Source organism: Oncorhynchus kisutch, linkage group LG5 (genome assembly GCF_002021735.2).
Source record: "Oncorhynchus kisutch isolate 150728-3 linkage group LG5, Okis_V2, whole genome shotgun sequence".
NCBI lineage: Eukaryota > Metazoa > Chordata > Actinopteri > Salmoniformes > Salmonidae > Oncorhynchus > Oncorhynchus kisutch.
The window spans coordinates 29,840,873-29,859,315 of record NC_034178.2 but is presented as its reverse complement, the minus strand read 5'-3'; the positions used below and the strand labels follow the sequence as shown (position 1 = coordinate 29,859,315).

General features: G+C 42.6%; 1 protein-coding gene across 4 annotated transcripts in view; it reads right to left on the bottom strand.

Annotated features, from left to right (window-relative positions):
- Positions 1 to 18,007, bottom strand: part of LOC109890866 (caM kinase-like vesicle-associated protein) — a 39,344-nt gene extending 21,337 nt beyond the window's left edge. Inside the window, exon 1 of one of the 4 annotated variants that reach the window (XM_020482951.2) lies at positions 17,695 to 18,007. The gene's annotated coding sequence lies outside the window, so the exon portion shown is untranslated. Of the gene's footprint in view, positions 1 to 12,236; positions 12,461 to 17,694 lie in introns of those variants that run through there. The other 3 variants (XM_031824808.1, XM_020482950.2, XM_020482953.2) reach the window with 3 other exon arrangements.
- Positions 18,008 to 18,443: the final 436 nt, after the last annotated feature.

The following is an 18,443-nucleotide window of genomic DNA, read 5'->3' as shown; positions in this document are numbered from 1 at the left end:
ACGTTTGCAATTGCAACAAATAATCTGCTCAGACCCCAACCAAGGATCCTCAACAGCCGTGCTATAAATTCTCGGACAACCCAAAGATTCCTAGATGCCCTTCCAGACTCCCTCCACCCACCCAAGGACATCAGAGAACAACAATCAGTTAACCACCTAACTGAGGAACTTAATTTAACCTTGCATAATAACCTATATGCAGTCACACCCCTAAAAGCAAAAAACATTTGTCATAAGAAACTAGCTCCCTGGTATACAGAAAATACCCGAGCTCTGAAGCAAGCGTCCAGAAAATTGGAACGGAAATGGCGCTACACGAAACTGGAAGTCTTCAGACTAGCTTAGAAAGACAGTACTGTGCAGTATCAAAGAGCCCTCACTGCTGCTCGATCATCCTATTTTTCCAACTTAATTGAGAAAAATAAGAACAATCCCAAAATTATTTTTGATACTGTTGCAAAGCTAACTAAAAACAGCATTCCCCAAGAGAGGATGGCTTTCACTTGATCAGTGATAAATTCATGAACTTCTTTGACGAAAAGATCATGATCATTATAAAGCAAATTACAGACTCCTCTTTAAATCTGCGTATTCCTCCAAAGCTCAGTTCTCCTGAGTCTGCACAACTCTGCCAGGACCCAGGATCAAGGGAGACACTCTAGTTTTTTAATATTATATTTCTTGACACATTGATGAAAATATTAATGGCCTCTAAACCTTCAAACTGCATACTGGACCCTATTCCAACTAAACTACTGAAAGAGCTGCTTCCTATGCTTAGCCCTCCTATGTTGAACATAATAAACGGCTCTCCATCCAGCGGATGTATACCAAACTTACTAAAAGTGGCAGTAATCAAGCCTCTCTTGAAAAAGCCAAACCTCCCATTATCAAATCTCCCATTCCTCTCAAACATTTTTGAAAAAGCAGCAACTCACTGTCTTCCTGAAGTCAAACAATGTATACGAAACGCTTCAGTCTGGTTTTAGACCCCATCATAGCACTGAGACTGCACTTGTAAAGGTGGTAAATGACCTTTTAATGCCATCAGACTGAGGCTCTGCATCTGTCCCCGTGCTTCTAGACCTTAGTACTGCTTTTGATACCATCGATCGCCGCATTCTTTTGGAGAGATTGGAAACCCAAATTGGTCTACACGGACAACTTCTGGCCTGGTTTAGATCTTATCTGTCGGAAAGATATCAGTTTGTCTCTGTGGATGGTTTGTCCTCTGACAAATCAACTGTAAATTTCGGTGTTCCTCATGGGATCCGTTTTAGGACCACTATTGTTTTCACTATATATTTTACCTCTTGGTGATGTCATTTGGAAACATAATGTTAACTTTCACTGCTATGTGGACGACACACAGCTGTACATTTCGATGAAACATGGTGAAGCCCCAAAATTGCCCTCCCTGGAAGCCTGTGTTTCAGACATAAGGAAGTGGATGGAGGCAAATGTTCTACTTTTAATTCTCGGACAAAACAGCTAGTTCTAGGTCCCAAGAAACAAAGAGATCTGCTGTTGAATCTGACAATTAATCTTGATGGTTGTACAGTCATCTCAAATAAATCTGTGAAGGACCTCTGCGTTACTCTGGCCCTGATTTCTCTTTCGACGAACATATCAAGACCGTTTCAAGGACAGCTTTTTTCCATCTATGTAACATTGCAAAAATCTGAAACTTTCTGTCCAAAAATGAGGCTGAAAAATGTATCCATGCTTTTGTCACATCTAGGTTAGACTACTGCAATGCTCTACTTTCCGGCTACCCGGATAAATCACTAAATGAACTTCAGTTAGTGCTAAACACGGCTGCTAGAATCTTGACTAGAACCAAAAAATGTGATCATATTACTCCAGTGCTAGCCTCTCTACACTGGCTTCCTGTTAAGGCTAGGGCTGATTATAATATTTTACTGCTAACCTACAAAGCAGTACATGTGCTTGCTCCTGCATATCTTTACGATTGGGTCCTGCCGTAAATACCTGCATGTACACGACGGTCACAAGATCCAGATCTCCTTACTGTCCCTAGAATTTCTAAGCAAACAACTAGAGGCAGGGCTTTCTCCTATAGAGTTCAATTTTTATGGAATGGTCTGCCTATCCATGTGAGAGATGCAGACTTGGTCTCGACCTTTATAAGTCTTTATTTAAGACTTATCTCTTCAGTAGGTCCTATGATTGAGTGTAGTCTGGCCCAGGAGTGTGAAGCTGAACAGAAAGGCACTGGAGCAACGACCCGCAGTGCGTGTCTGCCTGGCCGGTTCCCCTCTTTCCACTGGGATTCTCTGCCTCAAACCCTATTACAGGGGCTGAGTCACTGCAGCTAGTCAAGATGCTCTCAATGGTACAGCTGTAGAACCTTTTCAAGATCTGATGGCCCATGCCAAATCTTTTCAGCCTCCTGAGGGGGATGAGGAGCTGTCATGTCCTCTTCATGACTGTGTTGGTGTGTGTGGACCATGGATCCTTAGTGTTGTGGAACCCGAGAAAGCTCTCAAACCGCTCCCCTACAACTCCGTCAATGTAAATGGGGCGTGTAGTCCACGATTAGTTCTTTTTTCTTGCTGATGTTCAAGGAGATATTGTTGGCAGTGTGGTGCCAGATCTCTGACCTCCTCCCTATAGGCGGTCTCGTCGGCCGCTGAGATCAAGGCTACCCCCGTTGTGTTGTCATTAAACTTAAGGATGGGGGGGGTGGCCCATCAAGAAGTCCGGATCCAGTTGCAGAGGGAGGTGTTCAGTCCAAGGGTCCTTAGTTTAGTGATGAGCTTGGAGGACTCATTGACCACGCTGAGCTGTGGTCAATGAACAGCATTCTCACACAGGTCTTCCTCTTGTTCAGTTCTGAGAGGACAATATGGAGTGCAATAGAGATTATGCCATCTGTGGATCTGTTGGCGTGATATGCGAATTGGTGTGGGTCCAGGGTGTCTGGGATGATGGTGTTGATGTGAACCCTAACCGGGATTTCATGTTTTGTGCTACAAGGCAATAGTAATTTAGACAGGTTACCTGGCGTTCTTGTCACAGGGACTATGGTGGTTTGCTTGAAACATGAAGGTATTACAGACTGGATCAGGGAGAGGTTGAAAATTTCAGTCAAGACACTTGGTAGCTGGTCAGCAAATGCTCCTAGTACGCGTCCTGGTAATCCTTCAGTGTCCTGGTAGTCCTGGTCTTACTCACATCGACTGTCCGGAACAGCTGGTGCTCTCATGCATGGTTCAGTGTTGCTTGCATAGTGTTGAGAGCATAGAGGGCATTTAGCTCGTCTGGTAGGCTCGTGTCATTGGACATCTCGCGGCTGGGTTTCCCTTTTAAATCCAGGATAGTTTGCAAGCCCTGCCAAATCTGATGAGCATCAGAGCCGGCGTAGTTGGATTCGATCTTAATCTTTAGTACATGGACCATTTGTTCTGTGTTGTCATATGTTCTGCAACTTTACTAATATAATTAATATTTTGATATACTGTAACTATTTTCCATTCATAAGTATAGTGGTACTAGTCCATTGTGTATGCTAATCCAGACCCACTCCACAAGAGACACAAACCCATTCCACGACAGAAGAATGGACATGCTACATTGGCCTGTCCCTTCATTACATTTTTTCACGCTCCGTCAAGCTAATCGACCTTTAGGGGTTGGGAAGCCTCAGCTAGGCTATACATGAAATATAGGCTGTCGCATATTGCTGTGACATTTGACAGCTTTCCTTACAGTGAATACCGCCTGTTGTATTTTCTCCCCTCAAGATTAGCAGTTTCAATGATGTGTAGTAATATCCATACAGGCATTCGCCCTTACCTTACCCCGCCTTCCTGATAACCTCACACACATCAGTATAAATGTACCTTACAGTTAGACTTCCATCACAGTTGCCACAGACTTCTACATAACACTGCTTCTACAGTACCTGGAGTAAATGTATCTACTGTAAAATTTACAACAAAAGAGTTCAGAAGTCAAAAACAAAGGGACAATGACATACAAGGGTTGTCATATCTGTCTTGATTTTAGCTGTAAATTTGACATCAAGTCAGTTCTGACATGGGGGACACTCTAGCTCTTTAAGGTAGTCAAGACCTTTCTCAGTTTGAGATTAGATCGACAACATCCCTCCCCAAATGTTTGTTTTAGACATAATAGCTTTGCACTCTCTGGCAATCCCTTAGTAGCAACACATGCAGGGCTATGTTTGTGACTGTTAAATATCTTAGTCATTTAGCAGACTCTCTTATGCAGAGCGACTTACAGTTGTGAGTGCATACTTTTCCCCCCATTGGAATCAAACCTTCAACCCTGGCATTGCAAGCACATTGCTTTACAAACTAAGCCACACGAGACCTGTAATCTGCTGTCACCTAGCAGCACATTGATCCCAGCATTCATATTCGATATTCTACGTGGCTGTAAGGAGATAATGAAAGAGCAGAGCCAGCAGGTTTGCCAGCACATTTTCATAAGCTGCTTGTGTGTGAATACATTCATTTTTGTTTTGACCTTCCATACATACCCTAAAATAAGCCTCTCTGCAAATGTGTTTCTGTTTGCTCTGTCGTATGAATGATGAGAGAAGGAGGCCAGTATTGTCAACTGTAGACTACATTGGATGTATTGGCATTGGCATATGGAGAATGCAAATGTAGCCTAGCCTTAAACAGTAGCCTATGTAGTGTGTATCAGTAGCTACGTTTCCATCCAATAGGCAACAGATTTTCATATGAATATTCCAGTATTCGCATTTTCCCACCACAGATGTTTTCCCATTATTGCGGATAAAAGGCAGTGTGTGATGAGGTTGTGCACATAAAAAATAACTTTTGCGGTTAAATTCCCATATACCGAATAAAAAAGTGAAATAGGTTTTCATCGCGTTTAACTCTACTGATGGTTTTGTCACTAACAATGTTTGTGTTATATAGTGAATATGCCCACTCTGATCTTGACATGTGCGTTCCAGCCTACAGCTCGCAGATACAGTGTGGGTATAGTTTACATGATGAGATTATTATGAACAAAAAGAGCAAGATTATTTCGGTTTGTCAAACGGCAGCTAAGCATGTCACCAGAATAAGACCCTCAATACTTATTGGAAAGGAGCATCAAGCTCATCACCGTGCACTTTTACCACCCTGTGATGTTCATCATAATTTATTTAATCTGTAGCCGAATAAACTGCGTGCTTTCCCGAGTCGTAGTGGGAGGACCACACAACATATAATCGCGTGACTCCAAGTTTACTTCGATATTATGGTTATTGTATCAATATTTGCGCATAAAGATGTTTCCACTGTCATTGCTCGCATAATTCATTTTTACAGACACAAATATCCCACCTTTTGATTTGGAAAGTTTACCGACAAATTAGCTGTATCCATCAGGCCTGTCATGACATTTTTCATCCGACATGTACTTTACTCCCGTAGAAAGGTTGGATTTCATCACCTTCCAGTGTAGGATTATCTGTCGATATGTGTAGTGTCTAACCGAATGAATATTTCATTAACTGCATTATTAACCCTTTATAGGACACTATACGGGGAACATAAGGGGGAAAGGAGAATGTTCATGTTCACAATCCACTATCTGAGGAGCCATTTTTGAAGACTTCTAGAAATCAAGGGACGAGACAGGCGTAAGAGAATATAGCCAAAGACACATGCTCACATATGCACTCTGAACAATATGGAATAATGCAGATATACATTTGAAACATATGTATTTCATAGCTAAACATGTTCTGTGCATAAACAGCCAACAGTATACAGCCTGTATACAGTATGCACACCTCCTTTCTCTTCCGTCTGAAAGCTGCAGAGCTCAGCATCACTCCCTGGTACTGTATGCTAAAACAGAGATGTGTTAGTAGTTTCAAGTCCAAAGTACAGCCTGCCACTCTTCACATGCTGAGACCCCTTCTCAAGCATGGATCCTAGGGGAATGACCACCACAAAGGCTGCCTGCCTGGCTGTCTCTAACCCAGTGGTTCCTAAACGGCGGGGAGCGCCTGCAGGGGGGACGCTGGGGGTGTAACACAAGCACACTCTTATAAAACACACACACACACGCCAAATTAGCTTATATAACGGCTTCATAATGACATTCCCCCTTGTTCTACAATCCCATTATGGTTTTGCTATGCAGCTCTTGTTCCAATAGTGAAGTGTTGGCTCAGGGGTCACTTTTAAAAATGGTTTCATGTCTGAATAAGAGGACAGCAACAATAACCCTTGTTCACTTTTTATTCTATTATTTTGTTTTCTAAGCAAAGCATTCATCCAATTCAGTTTCAGCAAACATAACAAGTGCGAGACACAGCATCAATCAGTGGTGATACTGATATAGCTAATAGAAATACTGCTTAGCATAATGCATAAACATTCATGATTCTTTGCTGTATTGTCTGAGCCTCTGTGCTAATCATGAATATGCAAAAAGCCTCGTCACAACACTGTTACGCACTAACCAGGTTTCCATCCCACCTTTTTTATGCGAGTAAAGTACATGTTGGGAAAAAAATGTCACGACAGGCTTGATGGAAGCAGCCAATTTTATCGGTAAACTTTCCAAATGACGACAAAAGAAAATACGCTATACAAAGGTGGGATCTTTTTTTGTGTCTTTAAAATGTATTATGCGAGAAATGGCGGTGGAAACACCTTCATGGTCCAATAATAGAGAAAATAAGGAAGTAGGATTTGTTGTGTGGTCCTCCCACTACGACTTGGGAAAGCATGCAGTTTATTAAGGCTACACATGAAATAAGTTATGATGAACTTCACAGGGTGGCGAAAGTGCACTGTGATGAGTTTGATGCTCCTTTTCAAGAAATATCAAGGGTCTTATTCTGGTGACATGATGGTCGATGCTTGGCTGCCGTTTGACAAATACAATTGGACTATGGCATTGTCAAATACTCTTTTCGGATTGGCTTGAAGGGCATTCTAGCATGTGCATTATTTCCCTATAATGCACGGTATATCAGCACAGTATAATAACAATGACTATAGTTCTATGTTCGAGCTTCTTTTGAAAGCAAAAGACGAATTGAAAACATTATTGACATTGTTGAATTCGATTTTCATAATAGCAAGCTAGGACTGATGGTTTGGTTAGCTAAACTAGCAAGTCTGTTTGTTAGGTTACCAAGATAACTACTGAAGCTTTCTAGTAAACTTGCTAGCTACTTCAGTGAATGTTGAACACATTTCTACTGGCAAATTAACACATTTCAAGTGGCAATTACGTTAAATTATAGCCTTGGAATAAAAGGGATAATCAATTCGGGGCTCTATGCGAGATATTTTTATGTGCACTACGTCATCACACACAGCTTTTTATCCGCAACAAGTCAATTTGATGGAAACATATCTCTGGTGGGAAAATGCCCATGTTGTTTTTATGAAGATTTTAGAATATGCGCAATGAAAATCTGTCGCCAATTGGATGGAAACCTATAGTTCTTCAAAGAATCTGCGTTACAGTAATATCAACTGTCTGATCCAGGGTCTGTTTAGGACTATAATTCAAGGTGCAACAATCAGTAAACTACACCATAAACAAATGCTAAATGTATATGTATTGTGATAGATGGCAGGGAGAGGTGAGGGGAGTGGTTATTGAGGGGAAAAATCTTGAAGGTCGCTGGCTCCACCCCCGAGCCTTATATGGACTTCCTGCCCCAACGAGGCAAGGCTGTAGCTCGTTAAGCCAGGGAGTGCTTGGGGACAAAGGACAGAGCAATGAACCAAGAGAGTGATGAAGAGTGAGAGAAGCAAGAGCAATATCTGTGTGATTACCCATTGTGACCTGGACTGTCGGACTTCCCGCCTTGTGTATCGGACTGGATTGGCTGAGGACCCAAGTGTGAGGTTTACCCCTGGAGAATGGAACGGACAACGAGAACAGCTTCGGGACTGTGAAGTAATTGGTGAATTCCCCCTTCTTCCCCAGTGTACAAAAACCCCTAATTAACTTCCCATGTGCATTCTAGTTGTGCTACTGGTGCAAGTTTTATTACTGAACTTGGTGACGTGGAAACCCCACACCCTTGAACCTGCTACATATGGTGGAGAATGCAGTCAAAACAAACCAAGCTTAATTACTAAAGAAACACAGAGCACAATGGAAGCATTGGTGAGACAGCTGGTGGAGGCAAACAAAGCACAGCAGGCTATGCAGAGGGAGCTGCTGGAATAACAGCGTCAGCAGACTACTCTCATGCGAGCTGACCTCAACCAGCTGACAGCCGCCCAGGCCGGCATAGCGACAGGCGCAACAGTCTCTTGTCTCAAACCCAGTAGGTTTCTACTGAAGCTGACAGAGGCTGACGACATCGAGGCTTACCTACAAGCCTTTGAGAGGACAGCGGCTAGGGAGAAATGGCCCCATGAGCAATGGGCCAGCCGACTAACACCCTTCCTATCAGGCACGGCACAGAAGACCTATCAGGATCTGACGGTTGACCAGGTGACGCATTACGAGGTGCTGAAAAAGGAAATGTTGCGCTGTTTGGCCAAGCAGCAGGAGGACAACTACCTACAGAAGGGACTGCTGCAGAAGGTGCAGGCCACAGTCCTCCAGGAGAGGGAGGCCAAGGAGGCACTGAGAGGGGAGGTGTCCCTCCACCAGAGATCTGCAGAGCTCCAGCAGAGCCTAGGTTGCTATGAGGAAGGATTTAGCCAGGCAGTAGGAGGAGAAACAGGAGGGCCTTAGAGAGATGAAGGAGCAGCTTGTCAAGCAGCAGGAGGACAGCTCCCTACAGAAGGTCTTGCAGGAGGCCCAGGCTGCAGCCCTCCAGGAGGAGGCAGTAGACGCTCTGAGAGGGGAGGTGACCCTCAATCAGAAGAAAGCTGCAGAGCTACAACAGAGCCTGGAGACTGCTCTGAGGGATCAGGAGGAGAAGAGCAGAGAGGAGGCCACTCTGAAAATGGAGACCCTCCAAGCAGCAAAAGACCTGCAGCTCAGCACTCGGACAGAGAAGACCACCCCCTTATAGGTGCAGCTAGCTAAGAGGGAGCAGGAGATCTCCCTTCAGAAGGAGGTGCTACCGGAGGCCCAATGGGAGAAAGAGTCAGTGGAGGCGATTCGGGACTGGCCCGCCCCCTCACCAAGAAGCAGATCAGGTGCAGCCCATGGAAATGCCGATGCCCTCTCCAGGAGAGGTGCTCTAGGGAGCTGGACCGCCCCTCCCTCCTAGACAGAGCTGGGTGTGTGTATGGCAGACAGCAGGGAGAGGTGAGGGGATTGGTAATTAAGGGGTAATATCTTGCAGGTCGCTGGCTCCACCCCTGAGCCTTACATGGATTTCCTTCCCCTGGCGAGGCTCAAATAATCAACATAACTTGCAATACACATACACATCATTTTTTTTTGCATGTGTTTACATGCAATCTCCTTTATCCGATTCAAATTATTTTGAGTATACTTTAAATGCCCTGATGTGTCACTAATTTCGGCTTTGACAACAGCTGATCAATTAGATATGGGGATGCGCAAGGAATAGCGGGATAGAAAGCAATTGCGGCATGACGCATGCGAAAATACAATGTTTTATAGTATTTACATTTTCAAAAAATCCAGTATGGGTTAAATGCCAGGATGTTATACTCATTTTGGCTCTTCCTTGAGTAGATTGGAAGGGGTGGGCTGTGAGTGATAGAACCTAGTTCTCTTCAGGTAGCCAAACAATAAAACGTGGCTACTGAATTAGGAAGATGCCTAAAAGCAAAGCTTCTGCAGTGGTATTCAAATGTAGGCTAAATAGATTTTCTTCTACATCGCAGAAGAAGTCTTAAAAATATATTTTAAAAAAATATTCTCATTGACAAGTATATCTTGTTCTCTTGCCCTTTGTCAGAGTTTTTAAATTAAATACTAAACCATCTTTTGATTTCTAATTGTGTCGGCACCGGGGACTCGAAATGTGGCTGCTTTATTGATGTCATGCTAATCAGGTTTTTTACTTTTGTAGGCTAGGATACCAGGATACCAGGATTTCAGTGCTTTAGTTTATTTATTATGTTGCTGTCCAGCATTTCTGATTTGTAGCCTTTTGATTTGAACATTTGAACACTTCTGGCTATTTGATTTCATTTATACAAGTTCCCGAACTTTGGTTTCACTAAATATGTTGAAATTAAACTAAATAATCTGTTTCTTTCTTGCCTATTACTTTTGTAATAGGATAGGTAAATTACACGGCCTACAGTACAGGTAGAATGTGGTAGTCTGGCTTTAAACAGCCTATGTAGGCCTATAACTCCATTCCTATTCAATTCAGAGTTTAGAGAAATCCATCGAATTGGAAATGAGCTATTATCAGGCTGGTTAATGCGATGTTTGTCTGTTAAATTTGGAAATATCCACCTGCACTCGGCCCCGCCCCATCTACTCAGCCAGTCAAGAGCTGAGCTGCTACTGCGTTGTGGCCGTAGCATACTGCATACTTTTTACTAAACGGTTAGTGCTAAATAATATGTGACGATGAGTACGCAGTTTAAGTTTGTATGGGTATTTGGACACAACCAGTCTTTATCTGAGAGTAATGGCTTGGGAGCTACAGAGACTTAAAATATTTTACTGCAGATATCGTTATGGAGTAATAAGGCACCGTGAACTGTACAATTGGGTGATCTGGCTGTCAGTAGCTCATTTCATTCTCTCTCGTAATAATGTAAGTACCATACAATAACCAGATCAATTATTCTCCCCGGTCTCCCAGGTCTTTAAATTTTTTTTAATTTTTATTTAACTAGGTAAGTCAGTTATCAAATTCTTAGTTTCAATGACAACCTAGGAACAGCCAGTCAACTGCCTTGTTCAGGGGCAGAACAACAGCTCGGGGATTCGAACTTGCAACATTTCGGTTACTGGGCCAACGCTCTAACCACTAGGTTACCTGCCGTCTGACGCAGGCATGGCCCTGATGCCTGATCCCTGGCACGAGCCTGGAGCCCACGAAGGTTAAGGCTTATGAAGCACTAGTGACGGGGGAGATGTTCAGGCTAGGAAACAGATGTTGCCTTTTGGAACGGTAAGACCATCGCTGTGTATTATCCCCGCTTTGAGGAATTTGATTAAATCAACCTCAATACAGACTAGATATTGTATAAAACACAAACATATATCGTTGCCAGGGGTGAAAGTAAACTAACTTTACTGCATGTCAGCCGCATAAAAAAAATGAGCGAATTGACTTGAATCTGGATAGTATACGTACGCTCCAAATTGCAGTGTGCTTCTATGAGAACAATTACATTTTGCCAACGTGGAGATTAGTGGCTGATACCGAAATGCGTGCGGACAGCAGTGGACTCATCAATTCATGCTACAAGTATCATTACAATACACGTTTAGGTGTTTTGTAACAGACGTCTCTTTCCGTTCATCAAATTGTGGGTGCACAGTACACTGTTTGGATGCTGGAATTATTTGATGAGCGGACGAACGTGCGCAGGTAGCCTACAGGAGCGCTTTTTTAAAAATTTTTATGATTGACAATCAGATGAAAACATCACGACTGGTTGTGTTTATGCGACATTAAAAGATAACACATGTCAGAAGTCATATGACACATCTTTACTAGGTCTACTAGGCACACAGAGATCATATGAAATGAATAGGGATTCTACATGTAATTCGATGATTACATCTACACTCTATAATTGTTTTTATCTATGTGACACATAGGGAGTCCCATACCGGTAGGAAATTACATCTACTTTCACCCCTGAATGTTAGTAATGGGGGGGGGGGGGGGGGGGGGGGGGTGATGATATATATTGCAATCTTATTTTCCCTGTAGTTGGCTGTACCTGCACCAAAACTCCAGTATTTTTCCTTTACATATTTTTCTCCATTTTCTTTTTAAATAAGGAGCCAATTTGTTTCCAGATCTGTTATTTCCATGACTGATCCAAACTCATTTTCTCACAGCTCTCTCTTGTCCCTCTGCAGCAGACACATGGTGAGTAATAGTTTGGAACATCAAATTGCAATTAAATCCCAGTATTGAATCGCAATACATATAGAACCGTGGGAATCGCAATAAATATCTGAAGTATCGTGATAATATCCTATCGTGAGGTCCAGTTCCCAGCCAATACTGATCGTTACCATCAGCACTTAGGACAACAGATTCCACAACAGAACTGCAAGGGAATGGGAAAACTACATGAAATCACTGGTGAGAACAGCTGAGATAGCTGGGCTCTTCTTACCTGTTTGATCTGGCTGTTGACTGAAGAGGAAGGACGTAGGTCCCTTGTGTTCCAGCTTCTGACTTTATTGGTTATGAGTCGGACACATTTGTTCCTATTCTTCTTCTTCACGCTTCACTGCCTAATCTGACCATTCTGTTCTGTTGTTTGTTGCCTTGGATACCAAGTCCTACATGAGCGTCATTGGTACAGTGCTGCGCATTCCCCATCCACACGGTGTTGTACAGGAACAGAGCTAAATTTAGTGGCTGGCTAGGGTCATGCTCACCTCACTGGGGTTTTTTGACGCAAAACAAACGGATGTTTCGTCTTGCATCAAAAGATCAACATAGGAGATGCTTCATGGAATGATCTTAGTACCTTCAAATAGACTGTGTTTGTAATAATAACAGTACCCGTTGGCTTACAACCCAGTATACGACCCATTATTTTCATCTGCATGCACATGAAGCATGACGTGACCACTTTCTTCACTCACTTCACACTTTTCTTGTTGACTGTTTTTTTCTCTCACTTTACTGTAAACACGCAATAACCGCACAATATATACAACAAGGACAACAATTCGTTAGTGTGGTTTAACCTTATGGCAAATTGATAGGGTTCTGTAATAATCTGTCACATCTCTCTGTAGTCATCCAATCAATGACTTGTTGAAGATTGACATACAGCATCTAGCAAAATTACATCATGGATCAAGCGGGGGTGAAATATGAATTAATGCTATAATTTAAAGATCTCCTTCAACTTGAGCTTTTTGTAGATGCAGTCATGTACTCGGATCTCTGCCACACTTTCAGTAGGATGTCAGGATTTTCTTTGACAGCGGTGCTCACTCACATTTTATTTGCTTGTAAAAATGGGCTTTATACTTGTGTTCTTTGATTGGCGAATTACCTATTTTCTCAAAATGGTATTTGAGTGCTCTCCGGCCTCTTCACTGTGTGAATGGGACTTCTATAAACTAATCCAATTGCCTTATGCGGATCTCTTGTTTCTCTGGATTTTCCCTCAGGTAAAGCAATGTACTGACATTTGAATGTACTGACATCTCCTCTAAGCAAATATTATTTTCACACACCCCCCCCCCCCCAAAAGATGCTTCCCAGAAGAAGTTGTTATTACAAGCGTTTGGCTACATTACTTAAATAATACATTATGATTTCCATGGCTTTAGTAATTGTCACCCATGGGAATATGGTTCTTACTGACCTTTGCAGTGGTTTCATTATACTCAGTGGGGAGATGTGAATTTCCCTCACAGCCATTCAGCAAATGGATTGCTTCATTTTCTCTGCTTGAGTCTATGCAGCGACATGCTGTATGTAGATGCTGCATTAGTAGACTGACTAAACCATACTTTCCCTCCCTCTCTTGGTTTTCCTCAGATGACTGTCTATTTGTTAATTAAGCCATATTCCCACGGTGAAAGATGGAAAGTCTAAGGAGTGGAGGGGCGAAAGAGATTTCTACTTTGTAATTCACATTAGGCTACATCCTTGCTTTTCCCTTCGTTGTGGCTGGCAATGCTACATTCCTGGTCCGCAGCTCAAATTGACCGTAAATATCACAGTGGCCATTAGCAAGTAATCACAAACTATTTACATTCAAGAAAAATATAAATATAAATAATTAAAATGTGCAGTTTTGTCACACAACACAATGCCACAGATGTCTCAAGTTTTGAGGGAGCGTATAATTGGAATGCTGACTGCAGGAATGTCCACCAGAGTTGTTGTCAGATAAATGTATGTTAATTTCTCTACCATAAGCCGCCTCCAATGTTGTTATAGAGAATTCCTTTCAACCAGCCTCACAACCGCAGACCACGTGTAACCATGCCAGCCCAGGATGTCCATATCTGGGTTCTTCACCTGCAGTATCATCTGAGACCAGCCACTCGGACAGTTGATGAAACTGTGGTCTTGTACAACCAAAGAATTTCTGCACAAACTGTCAGAAACCGTCTCAGGGAAGCTCATCAGCGTGCACGTCGTCCTCACCAGGGTCTTGACCTGACTGCAGTTTGGAGTCGTAACCGACTTCAATGGGTAAATTCTCACCTCACTGGCACACTGGAGAAGTGTGCTCTTCATGGATGAATCCCGGTTTCAACTCCTGTACCGGGCTGATGGCAGACAGCGTGTGTGGCGTCTTGTGGGCGATCGGTTTGCTGATGTCAATGCTGTGTCAACAGAGTGCACCATGGTGGTGGTGGGGTTATGGTATGGGCAGGCATAAGCTATGGACAACAAACAGTGCAGTCACTGGGGGGGTGGGTGACATCAATATGGCCAGCAGTTGTTATCGACACAAGACATTTCGGTAGAAGCGGACCATAGCAGGCAATTGGCACATCCATTTTCAATGTGAACTTTCTACATGTCGACAACAACAACAAAAAATCACTGGGCAAGTTAATGGAGACATAGTTAGTATGGTCTGATTTGCTGGGCTATTTCCTTCACCTTTGACCCCATCAAGAGCAGCTTTTCTGCTGAAGTAATTATTCACTTAATCTACCATCTCATGGGAGATGCAACAGAAAGAATACCTAGAAGGAGGCCAGATCTTAACAGGGATATACAAATCAGTTTATTTCTGGTAATACTTTCATAAATAAAAGCAATGGCTTATATGACTGTAAAGACATGTCCAGACTGTACATGTTTACCAATTCTTCTGTATTTTGTGATTTCTGTCCCTCTTGAAAATATCTGCATCCCCAAGAGCGCTTAACGCATTCCTTAACTCTACCTGATAAGACAGACCTATGTGGCTCCACCTCTCTCAGAACAAAGACTGTTGCCCATCGTATGTCACAAAGAAGGATGTGCCAACCCACATCCAGTCATTCTATAAGGTCAATTTGAATGGGAGCCAACACGAAGGCCGTTTGTCCGGTCGGTGTCCTCTGTTTCAGACAATATTTACACCCTTTGACAGCCTTGCAGGACCACCAACAGCATCCTAAATTACTTCTCTCCTTAATCCTAATTTAGGACATTGTGTTATCCCAAGATGATTTACAAACACAGGGCTCCACTCAGTTGAGCAGAGAGAGAATGTGTCATGTAAAATGTAGATGTTTTGAGGTTGAAAATATAACTGACATATGTAAAGAGAGTGAACAGCTGATGCGAGAGTCCATCCTTGGAACTTGCGAATCAAAGGCATACACACACAACGCATACACTGCTTTCAACTGGGTAATTGCGGAGGTGGGGTTTCGACATCATTAAATAGAGCAGTGGTAATTCACACCTATGTCCTCTATAGGCTGCTACTGGAGATTTTGGTGGTATGTTAACATTCCGAGATATAGCTTTTACATTGGATTTTTATTAGGAAAAAACAACAGCCTCTCTCCTCTCCTCTCGTGTCTGATACGTGACGCTTTCCAGACTTCAGTTAAAAATGTAATGTTTCATAATGTCGGTTGGATGCAAAATAAAAACACACCACGACCCCGACACAGGTGTCATGGAAACCAACGCAAAACATGCCACATAAACATGAAATATCCTCCACTGACAGGCCAGAGAAAAGAGTGTAATAAAGTCTGTAAACCTATATTTAAAAAAAAGACCCTTCCCCTACATGCCAGGTGTTTCTGCACTTCGGTCTTTGCATACAGCCGCAGCAATATTAGAAACTCTTTTAAACAGGGTTAGTGATAAGCAATGGTCCAATCCACGCCACAGTCAGCAAACAATCAGCAGACTAGAGAATTCCTTTCAACCAGCCTCACAACCGCAGACCACGTGTAACCATGCCAGCCCAGGATGTCCATATCTGGGTTCTTCACCTGCAGTATCATCTGAGACCAGCCACTCGGACAGTTGATGAAACTGTGGTCTTGTACAACCAAAGAATTTCTGCACAAACTGTCAGAAACCGTCTCAGGGAAGCTCATCAGCGTGCACGTCGTCCTCACCAGGGTCTTGACCTGACTGCAGTTTGGAGTCGTAACCGACTTCAATGGGTAAATTCTCACCTCACTGGCACAATAAAAACACACCACGACCCCGACACAGGTGTCATGGAAACCAACGCAAAACATGCCACATAAACATGAAATATCCTCCACTGACAGGCCAGAGAAAAGAGTGTAATAAAGTCTGTAAACCTATATTTAAAAAAAAGACCCTTCCCCTACATGCCAGGTGTTTCTGCACTTCGGTCTTTGCATACAGCCGCAGCAATATTAGAAACTCTTTTAAACAGGGTTAGTGATAAGCAATGGTCCAATCCACGCCACAGTCAGCAAACAATCAGCAGACTAGAAAATGCGAGTGTTACTGCAAGAGAGGCTCTGCCAAGGCCATGAGCTGTCACAGCCTGTCAGGCATATCAGGGCCCATTATCAGCCCTAAAGAATGCAGGCCGTGCCCAACTTCACACAGAGGGAGCAGGGCATGATCGCTGGGCTAAGACCCAGACTAACATACATATTTTACTCGTGTAAATCTACCCTGAGACCCATATCACTTACCAGAATAATCATTATTCCTCCTGGGTCTGTGGGTGCTGCCTGATACCCAAACGTGAGGTATCGCTATAACAAACACAATCTGACTCCTTTTAGACAGTAAAATCACTTGAGAGTGGAACAATGTAATGAGCTGCACCATAAGTTAAGGTGAGAGGGTTGTAGTAGCTGCCATCCTACTCTGACTCGGGGAAGGAAAGCTTGCACAATGCAAATAACATGGTAACATGATAAACAATGTAATTTCTAATTGTCATACATTGTTAAGGGATTTAGCATCACATGTATTTTTCAATTGTAAATCTGCAATCAAATCTTACGATATTTGAATAAAATTAAGTACATTTCCCACCAATTCCTGACTAATTTTTAAATTCTATTTTATTATATTATACAATGATTGGAAACATCTCAGACAATTTTGGGCAAAGCCATATGAAAAAAAGTTTGCCATCAGGTGTTGACAGTAAATGGAATTTCTGGAATTCACAATTATTGTAATGTAAAGCCAGTTAACCTTCGAGGGGGGTACAACAGGCACACAGTTTCCGAAACCTGCAACGTGAAGAATGTCCATTAAGAAAGGTATTCACATATAGTCAGTGGTGTAAAGTACTTAATTAAAAATACTTTCAAGTACTACATAAGTTGTTTTTGGGAGAAACTGTACTTTACTTTACTATTTATATTTTTGACAACTTTTACTTTTACTTCACTACATTCCTAAAGAAAATAATGTACTTTTTACTGGCTGACTTACACTTTTACTTGAGTCATTTTCTATTAATGTATCTTTACTTTTACTCAAGTATAACAATACATTACAGTATATTTTCAGCCATTGCATTTAGTGATACCCTGTCTTATATATTTTCCAAAACAGAAGGCCCCCAGAAAATGTGTGGGATATCTTAGGTTACATCTCACGTTTAAGTCCAATTTGCAAATTGCATGCTGCACACTCACCTGAAATTAGCTCTGTAAAAATTGAGTCCGTTCTTTTTCCAGGTCTTTCTTTCTTTAGCCTATGCGTGCTTTGTCATCGAAAGAACGTGATAAGAGCTTGGTTTTCCTGGGTTGGTTAGCAGTGGAGATGTATTCCCTGTGAGATAAAAGAGATAGATCCTTGCTCATCTGCTCTGTCAAAGCTTCTTAAGGAGAGCAACACAGAGGAGGAAGGATGCGCATCGATAGTAGGCTGCTCTAAATACCATCAACAACATCCAGGCAAGGGAGGTGTGGAGTGTGCGCATATGAGTGTGCAAATATATGGAGCGCATTTGAGTGGGTACGGCTAAAGTGTTTATCATAGTCCAAAATGTGTACCTATATGCACAGCAGCGTGGTAGAAAATTGGACTGTTGGCTTTCAGACTTCACATTTTCTCTCAACACATTCAAATGAATTGAGGACGGGTAGCAGCGTTGGTTAGGCATTGTGGGGAGATGCGCGTTTGGGCTGTATGTCTGATGGTGGTCTCAGAGCCGTGTAGCTATGTCACAATTGGACCCCTGACGATCACAACTGACTAGATGAAAGTCAAGGAGTGAAGTCGGGGGAGGTGGATCTGCAACAGCCAAAAGTCGGATACTAATGTGGTTTTCCAACAGCAAGGATCAGATCAACTTGGAGGTGTTGCCATTGTTTATAAACGTTTTTCTTTATAATGTCGAAATAAACATGTCCCCAACCCCAATATCGCACACTCACAAACT